Source organism: Oncorhynchus keta, unplaced genomic scaffold (assembly GCF_023373465.1).
Source record: "Oncorhynchus keta strain PuntledgeMale-10-30-2019 unplaced genomic scaffold, Oket_V2 Un_contig_21595_pilon_pilon, whole genome shotgun sequence".
NCBI classification, from domain to species: domain Eukaryota; kingdom Metazoa; phylum Chordata; class Actinopteri; order Salmoniformes; family Salmonidae; genus Oncorhynchus; species Oncorhynchus keta.
In genome coordinates this window covers 3,811-12,306 of record NW_026282519.1, presented here as the reverse complement: position 1 = coordinate 12,306, position 8,496 = coordinate 3,811, and the positions used below count along the sequence as shown (strand labels likewise).

At 39.8% G+C, this 8,496-nt stretch overlaps 1 long non-coding RNA gene and 1 pseudogene across 1 annotated transcript; both read right to left on the bottom strand.

The window, feature by feature from the left end:
* Window positions 1-3,025: 3,025 nt before the first annotated feature.
* LOC127921158 (uncharacterized) lies at window positions 3,026-5,748 on the bottom strand. Its single transcript, XR_008108307.1, has 3 exons — window positions 5,509-5,748; window positions 5,239-5,340; window positions 3,026-3,108 (listed from the first exon to the last, which is right to left on the bottom strand). It is a non-coding gene; the product is annotated as an uncharacterized LOC127921158 (long non-coding RNA).
* A 538-nt stretch (window positions 5,749-6,286) lies between these two features.
* LOC118384204 (dehydrogenase/reductase SDR family member 7C-B-like) lies at window positions 6,287-8,162 on the bottom strand (annotated as a pseudogene).
* Window positions 8,163-8,496: the final 334 nt, after the last annotated feature.

Sequence of the window (8,496 nt, the reverse complement as noted above, 5' to 3'; positions counted from 1 at the left end):
CTTTGCCACATTTCAGGCTTCAAACATAAAGATATAAAACTGTATTTTTTTGTGAAGAATCAACAACAAGTGGGACACAATCATGAAGTGGAACGACATTTATTGATATTTCAAACTTTTTTAACAAATCAAAACTGAAAAATTGGGCGTGCAAAATTATTCAGCCCTTAAGTTAATACTTTGTAGCGCTCACCTTTGCTGCGATTACAGCTGTAAGTCGCTTGGGGTATGTCTCTATCAGTTTTGCACATCGAGAGACTGAATTTTTTCCCATTCCTCCTGCAAAACAGCTCGAGCTCAGTGAGGTTGGATGGAGAGCATTTGTGAACAGCAGTTTTCAGTTCTTTCCACAGATTCTCGATTGATTCAGGTCTGACTTTGACTTGGCCATTCTAACACCTGGATATGTTTATTTTTGAACCATTCCATTGTAGATTTTGCTTTTATGTTTTGGGATCATTGTCTGTTGGAAGACAAATCTCCGTCCCAGTCTCAGGTCTTTTGCAGACTCCATCAGGTTTTCTTCCAGAATGGTCCTGTATTTGGCTCCATCCATCTTCCCATCAATTTTAACCATCTTCCCTGTCCCTGCTGAAGAAAAGCAGGCCCAAACCATGATGCTGCCACCACCATGTTTGACAGTGGGGATGGTGTTTCAGGGTGATGAGCTGTGTTGCTTTTACGCCCTCAAACATAACGCTTTGCATTGTTGCCAAAAGTTCCATTTTGGTTTCATCTGACCAGAGCACCTTCTTCCACATGTTTGGTGGTCTCCCAGGTGACTTGTGGCAAACTTTAAACAACACTTTTTATGGATATCTTTAAGAACTGGGTTTCTTCTTGCAACTCTTCCATAAAGGCCAGATTTGTGCACATATACGACTGATTGTTGTCCTATGGACAGAGTCTCCCATCTCAGCTGTAGATCTCTGCAGTTCATCCAGAGTGATCATGGGCCTCTTGGCTGCATCTCTGATCAGTCTTCTCCTTTGTATGAGCTGAAAGTTTAGAGGGATGTGGCCAGGTCTTGGTAGATTTGCAGTGGTCTGATACTCCTTCCATTTCAATATTATCGCTGCACAGTGTTCCTGGGATGTTTAAAGCTTGGGAAATATTTTTGTATCCAAATCCGCTTTAAACTTCTTCACAACAGTATTTCGGACCTGCCTGGTGTGTTCATTGTTCTTCGTGATGCCTCAGCTTTTAACGGACCTCTGAGACTATCACAGTGCAGGTGCATTTATACGGAGACTTGATTACACACAGGTGGATTGTATTTATCATCATTAGTCATTTAGGTCAATATTGGATCATCAGAGATCCTCACTGAACTTCGAGAGAGTTTGCTGCACTGAAAGTAAAGGGGCTGAATCATTTTGCACGCCCAATTTTTCAGTTTTTGATTTGTTAAAAGGTTTGAAATATCCAATAAATGTCGTTCCACTTCATGATTGTGTCCCACTTGTTGTTGATTCTTCACAAAAAATACAGTTTTATATCTTTATGTTTGAAGCCTGAAATGTGGCAAAAGGTCGCAAAGTTCAAGGGGGCCGAATACTTTCGCAAGGCACTGTATATACACACACATATACAGTACCAGTCAAAGGTTTAGACAGACCTACTCATTCAAGGGTTTTTCTTTATTTGTATTTTTACATTGTAGATTACTAGTGAAGATATCAAAACTATGAAATAACACATGGAATCATGTAGTAACCAAAAAAGTGTTAAACAAATCCAAATATATTTTAGATTCTTCAAGGTAGACTTGATGACAGCTTTGCACACTCTTGGCATTCTCTCAACCAGCTTCACCTGGAATGCATTTCCCACAGTTTGAAGGAGTTCCCACATATGCTCAGCACTAGTTGGCAGCTTTTCCTTCACTCTGCAGTCCAACTCATCCCAAACCATTGAAATTGGGTTGAGATCGGGTGATTGTGGAGGCCAGGTCATCTGATGCAGCACTCCATCACTCTCCTTCTTGGTCAAATAGCCCTTACACAGGCTGGAGGTGTGTTGGATCATTGTCCTGTTTAAAAACAAATGATAATCCCACTAAGCGCAAACCAGATGGGATGGCGTATCGCTGCAGAATTCTGTGGTAGCCATGCTGGCTAAGTGTGTCTTGAATTCTAAATAAATGACTGACAGTGTCACCAGCAAAGCACCCCACACCATCACACCTCCTCCTCCATGCTTCACAGTTGGAACCACACATGCAGAGATCATCCGTACTCTGTGTCGCAAAAGACACAGTGGTTGGAACAAAAAATCTCACATTTGGACTCATGAGACCAAAGGACAGATTTCCACCAGTCTAATGTCCATTGCTCGTGTTTTTAGGCACAAGCAAGTCTCTTCTTATTATTGGTGTCCTTTAGTAGTGGTTTCTTTGCAGCAATTTGACCATGAAGGCCTAATTCATGCAGTCTCCTCTGAACAGTTGATGTTGAGATGTGTCTTTTACTTGAACTCTGTGAAGCATTTATTTGGTCTGCAATTTCTGAAGCTGGTAACTAATGAACTCATCTTCTGCAGCAGAGGTAACTCTGGGTCTTCCTTTCATGTGGTGGTCCTCATGAGAGCCAGTTTCATCATAGCTCTTGATAGTTTTTGCGACTGTACAACTTTCAAAGTTCTTGTCATTTTCCGGATTGACTGACCTTTATGTCTTAAAGTAATTATGGACTTCCGTTTCTGTCATCTGTCAGTTTCTGTCAGCTGTCATCAAGGCTACCTTCAAGAATCTAAAATATATTTTGATTTGTCTAACACTTTTGGTTACTCCATGATTCCATGTGTTATTTCATAGTTTTGATTCTCTTCACTATTATTCTACCATGTAGAAAATAGTAAAAATAAAGAAAAACCCTTGAATTAGTTGGTGTGTCCAAACTTTTGACTAGTACTGTATATACTGAATACATTATTTTAAAGTATTTTGTATTTTTATAACCAACCACTCATTCATCAAGGATGCAGTTTATTCAGAATATAATAAGATGCTTATAACCAAGAAGTGGGGCTTTCCTCAACATATTTCTTAATATAACAACAAGATATATGGGCCTTGAGGTTTTCTTCCACCAGAAAATCCATGGCAGCCTGAATAGAGGAGAGAATGGTTCAAATGTATTAATAAATAATATGAATAATATTGCAATTAAAAAATATTACCAAACATAACTATTTTATTGTTACCAAAGACATCATGAGTCATGTATGGAGCCAATTCCCACCACATACAAAAAAAAGTCAATACTATCTAAAATGTAGTGATGGTAAATCATGCATATAGTATGTATATATATATATATATATATATTTTACATTTAACCTTTATTTAACTAGGCAAAGGAACAAATTCTTATTTACAATGACGGCCTAGGAACACTGGGTTAACTGCCTTGTTCAGGGGCAGAAAAACAGATTTTTTTTTATCTTGTCAGCTCGGGATTCCGATTCAGCAACCTTTCGGTTACTGGCCCAACGCTCTAACCACTAGGCTACCTGCCGTGCCATGTTTATTTATTTGTAGCATTGTGTGGTGATTTTCCATCTGTCAACTTGAGCACAAACGGATCAACTGTAGCCTACTGATAACAACCACAGCTGCAGGTAGCCAGAGAAGCCTAAGCACTCTGATTCACTCTGGGCAAGGGAAACAAAGCAGTAACATCATGTATTTATAGCCTAAGCTATGTACTTACAACCTAAATTATATATTAAATATAGGCCAATTTATTTGTGTTAAGAGAAAATATGAATGTGATCAAATTTGATTTATATTCGAACTTTGTGCAGCTAAGCTACATAGGCCAATTAATCAATCAACACAATAGCGATGGTTTGTTGTGTGATTAACTTTTAATTACAGATGCAAAGTCCCTACATGATGCAACCCTGCATAAAGCAAGCTCAGCACTTAGCTCTATTGACCACTAACAGTTGTTGTCTCTGTGTCTGTGTAAGGACCAGGAGTCCTCCCTAGGCAAAGACTTAATATCTCAACATTTTATAGGACACATCACTGCACGCTATACTCCTCTGTAAACTGGTCATCCCTGTATACCCGACCTTAAGACCCACTGGATGAGGCTTATTTATAAACCCTCTTTAGGCCTCACTCCCCCTATCTGAGATATCTACTGCAGCCCTCATCCTCCACATACAGCACCCGTTCTGTCATTCACATTCTGTTAAAGGTCCCCAAAGCACACACATCCCTGGATCGCTCCGGTTTTTAGTTTGCTGCAGCTAGCGATCGAACGAGCTGCAACAAACACTCAAACTGGACAGTTTAATCTCAATCTCTTCATTCAAAGACTCAATCAATCATGGACACTCACTGACACTTCCCGTGATGTATTGTTGTCTCTACCTTTTGCCCTTCGTATGTTGTCTGTGCCTAACAATGTTTGTACCATGTTTGTGCTGCTACCATGTTGTGTAGTTGTTATGTTGTGCTGCTACCATGTTGTGTTGTTGTTATGTTGTGCTGCTACCATGTATTGTCATGTTCCTGCCATTTTATGTTGTTGTCTTATGTCTCTCTTTATGTAGTGTTGTGGTGTCTCTTTTGTCGTGATGTGTTTTTGTCCTACATTTAAACAAGTTGGGCCCCATCCCCTCAGGAGGCCTTTTGCCTCTTGGTAGGCCGTTATTGTAAATAATAAATTTGTTATTAATTGACTTGAATAGTCAAATTAAGGTTAGAAAAAAGTATCTCAAAATGTTGACTTACGTATCTCAAAATGTGTAGATACTACCTAGAAATGTTTAGATAGTATAATAATTTTCTAAGGTCAAATGCAGACGTTTTTAAATTCTCAATATCAAATCCTTGCTGGGTAACAATTAAGTACCTTACAGTGATTGTTTTCAAAATTGTTTTCAATTAGCAAAGAGCAATTTCTCAAGCAATAATTTTGCTAGGACTGTCTGGGAGTGGTCTGAGTAGGGAGGAAAAACTGAAAAAGAGTTGTTATTGGCAGAGTAGTTTGGAACAATATGTAATTGGACTATTAACTAATTTACCGCCTGTTGATGTCACCAGGCAGGCCAAAACTCCATCCCACCAAAACAGAATGACATTTCAAACTGTTCTTACATTAAAAGGACATTATCATAATTTTCACAATTTCACAGTATTATTCAAACCTGTGTGTAAATATATATACAGCACAGTAAAACACGTTTTTGACTTCATGGGATTCCATAGTCATGAGAGTTTACCTTTGACAGAAGAGCTGCAACACCTTTGCCCCTGAAAGACTCGGGTACATAAGTTGACAGTAGATCTACCTCCTTCTTGCTCGTGCGCGCTATCCTGATGTCCTGTGCCAAGAGAGTAAAATGTTATTTATACGTGTAACATATTATATTCCCCACAGTCATGCGTTCCTAACTAGGAACATTCCCAAGTGGGCCATGCATGAACACCGGCCTCGAGTTACTATAACCCCCTGGTTGTAAATGGCAATCCCTGCTCTGTTTCACGCTCACCTTCGCCGTCCAGGTTGATAGAAAAGCAGAGGTTGTATCGGTCATGTTTTACTCTCAAGTCGGCGTTAGGACTCAATACACTAAAGGCAGACATATGAGTATTCAAAACCTTTACAGAATGAGGTGTGCTGTTCAATGCATAGACGCGGAAAATCAGTTTTCGTAAAGCCATATCGATTGTCTTGTTCAAGAGTCAGTTCTTGCTCGTGGCTGTGCGCAGTCTTTCCCAATGCAATTCAATTGATGTCCACTAGCCAGCGTAAAAGTTACTTCATGACTATAATAAGTGGAGATTGTAATTAAATTACCATCCACCTCTGTCACAAAATACAAATATGAGTCTTCAATTCCATCTGTAGGCTACAAAGTGGTCTCTTTACCAATGTTACATATATTATGAAAGGTAAAGACAAGGAGACAGAGCTCAAAACAAGGTTTATTTCTAGGTTCTATAGGCCTAATATACAGTTCCCAATAACACAAACAACAGTTTCCTCATTTCTGCTATATGACAGTTCTGCTGAAGCAAGTTGCAATAACCCAAGTTATTTTAGTTTCCAAGTAACCATTTTTCCAACATCTTTTTCAGTCACCTGTGTCCATTCAGCATTAAAAACATTCCAACATTTCAATAATCGTTTTGTCTTCTTCTCTTTTCATTCCGGTCTCAGCTGGTCCTCCATATTTGACAGTCATAAGTGCTGGCCCAACACATCATCTTATTCCCAGTTCTATGTGGTGTGTATCAGAATCCAGTGCCAATCCAATGCTATGTTGACTACAGCTCCTCTGAGTCTGCTAAAGCTGCAATATTATTCACTCCTGCAGCATTATTCATTCCTGCAGCATTATTCATTCCTGCAGCATTATTCACTCCTGCAACATTATTCATTCCTGCAGCATTATTCACTCCTGCAGCATTATTCATTCCTGCAGCATTATTCACTCCTGCAGCATTATTCATTCCTGCAGCATTATTCACTCCTGCAGCATTATTCACTCCTGCAGCATTATTCATTCCTGCAGCATTATTCACTCCTGCAGCATTATTCATTCCTGCAGCATTATTCACTCCTGCAACATTATTCACTCCTGCGCATTATTCATTCCTGCAGCATTATTCCTCCTGCAGCATTATTCACTCCTGCAGCATTATTCACTCCTGCAACATTATTCACTCCTGCAGCATTATTCACTCCTGCAACATTATTCACTCCTGCTGCATTATTCATTCCTGCAACATTATTCATTCCTGCAGCATTATTCATTCCTGCAGCATTATTCACTCCTGCAGCATTATTCCTCCTGCAGCATTATTCACTCCTGCAGCATTATTCACTCCTGCAGCATTATTCACTCCTGCAGCATTATTCATTCCTGCAGCATTATTCATTCCTGCAACATTATTCACTCCTGCAACATTATTCACTCCTGCTGCATTATTCACTCCTGCAACATTATTCACTCCTGCAGCATTATTCATTCCTGCAGCATTATTCACTCCTGCAACATTATTCACTCCTGCAGCATTATTCATTCCTGCAGCATTATTCACTCCTGCAACATTATTCACTCCTGCAACATTATTCACTCCTGCAGCCATCACAGCGAAAAATACATTTGGGAAAAGGGATCTGGCATAGATGGCCATCTTGGGGAGGGAGTGGGCCATGACCACCTCTCTCTTCTTGCTGTTCAGAATCTTCGGGGTCTCATTGGCAGCCTCTGCTGGACAGTGCTGACAGAGATGCCATACTCCTGGACCTCAGCCCGCAGACAGTCAAAGAAGCTTGGACTGCATGCTTAGAGGCAGCATCTGAAATCAGCAAAGCCAAATTCAGACCCTGATCTCCGCATACAATTGTTTATTTATTGAGGGAACTCATACTGTACATCTGAATACCTGTTAATTCAAACTTCATCAAACTACATTCAGAAGTAGGCCTACTGTCGGTATGAAAATGACTGAACTCACAAGTGGCACGGAAAGGCATAGCCAGCTTGCCCTGGATACTGTTGACCAGAATCACATGGCCAGTCCTCCTCGACATAATGGATGGCAGAAGACCTGTGGAAGGGACCAATGTAACACAACTCTTAAACTCAAATTCCTTTTAACTGAGTTCAATTATGCTCTGTTGTGATATAGTACCCTTAGCCACTGTGATAGGGGCCAAAGTAGTTATTGTCCATAATTAGCTTGTCCATCTTCAGTGATGTGCTCTGTACTGGGGCCTTGACTTGAAGGCTGCTGTTGAGAATGAGCACATGTCACACAGCCACAACACTCCAGCTTCTCTACGTATCACATCTGGCATGCTGGTCATGTCACCGAAATCCACCAGCACAAGTTTAGGAGGGAAGGTCTAGGAAAGGAAAGAGGGTTTCACAATGATGCAGGACCAAATTATTGTAATATATGGTTATTAATCTTTAGGATATTCATGATCACTTGACAATTTATGCATATTCATATAAATGCTAATAAAACGTAACTTTGTATCAGGCATATAAAGACCATATAATTGCTCTGTTGGGTTTAAGAGTTATGACATACTTACTAATTTAGGGTCTGTAGCGCTAGTCAGGTTATCAGCAAAACCTTCAAGTTTTTCCAAAGTTTTCCTGCAAGATGACTCTAGCTCACTCCTCATGTCACCAGGCAGGCCACAACTCAATCCCATCAAAACAGGCAGATTTTTCAGGTGGTCTTTTTCAAACAGCTCTTACACTTTTAAAGGCGTTATCATCATGTTCCCAATTTCACAGTATTATTCAAACCTCATAGTGTGGAAATATATATAAAACACAGAAAATCACATTTTTTCAATGCACTGGGCCTTTAAGCCTTTAGTTACTCTTATAACTCTGAAATGGAAACTGAAGAGACAGATTTTGACCATGTACTGTAGTGACAGAGCAAGTTAAAGATAGAGCTTATGATCACTCTAATAAATGCTGCCTGGTTGTTTCATCAGAAGGAGCTAA